At 37.2% G+C, this 1,003-nt stretch overlaps 1 non-coding gene across 1 annotated transcript; it reads left to right on the forward strand.

The window, feature by feature from the left end:
• The first annotated feature begins 207 nt into the window (after nucleotides 1-207).
• LOC114207199 (U6 spliceosomal RNA) lies at nucleotides 208-314 on the forward strand. Its single transcript, XR_003608800.2, has one exon. It is a non-coding gene; the product is annotated as a U6 spliceosomal RNA (small nuclear RNA).
• The last annotated feature ends 689 nt before the right edge of the window (nucleotides 315-1,003 follow it).

The following is a 1,003-nucleotide window of genomic DNA, read 5'->3' on the forward strand; positions in this document are numbered from 1 at the left end:
TCTCACTTGCAAATTGGAGAGAAGAGAACTCTGTTTTTAATTAGAGTTGTCATGCAGATTAAATGAGGTAAGTCAAGTACAGCATTCAGCAGGATGCAGGGACCAGGAACGCTTGTGCATTTTTGTGGCTGTGGAGTCTGGAGCAAAGCAGCACAGAGTAACCTGGCAGAACTTAATCGGATTAAGCACTAAGGACGCACTTGTGCAGTGCTCGCTTTGGCAGCACATATTCCAAAACTGGAAAGATGCAGAGAGGATTAGCACGGCCCCTGTGCTGGGATGACATGAACACACACACACACACACACACACACACACACGTAATGGCTTCGTGATTCCATTCCTAGAAATAGAGCCAAGAGAAATTTTCACACAGCACCGTAGGGCAAGTTAAGTGTCTTCAATTATGTAGGGATGGAAAGTGATATTTATGAAATTTCTACCAGGTGCCAGACACTCTACAGAGGTTGCTTCATTTAATCCTCAAGGCATCGTTACAAGATTATTTTATCTGTTTAACAATTGAGAGAAATGATTCTCTGTGAGGTTTCATAACCTGACAAGGACACTGTGCTGATAATGGGCAAAGCTGGGACTCTAACTCAGGTGTAAGTTTTACTCCATTCTAATGTCTCATGCAGAGTCTTTAAAGAATAATTATCTCTCTTTTGTTTCCTTCATAGATTGTTGTATGGATGAGTTCTTATAACACATGACTTTCCAACTGTGTCTCCATGTCCTCTTCTCTTCTATTTTCACATATTATCCCCCTTTCATCCCATCACCCCCCCATTCTTTATAATCTATGCTTTTTTTCTCATTTCATTGAGGATATTCAAAGTTATATATATATATATATATATATGTATTTATCTCAGATTAAAGAATAAGAAAAATTCAGTTATACTAACATTAATAGTTACAAATTAAAGAGATTGGAACATCAGCTACTATTCATTTATTTATTTTTTAAAAGATTTTATTTATTTGAGAGAGAGAGAAT

Source organism: Eumetopias jubatus, unplaced genomic scaffold (genome assembly GCF_037043125.1).
Source record: "Eumetopias jubatus isolate StellerSeaLion01/CBP00866 unplaced genomic scaffold, mEumJub1_p1.0 scaffold_1, whole genome shotgun sequence".
Classification (NCBI taxonomy): Eukaryota; Metazoa; Chordata; class Mammalia; order Carnivora; family Otariidae; genus Eumetopias; species Eumetopias jubatus.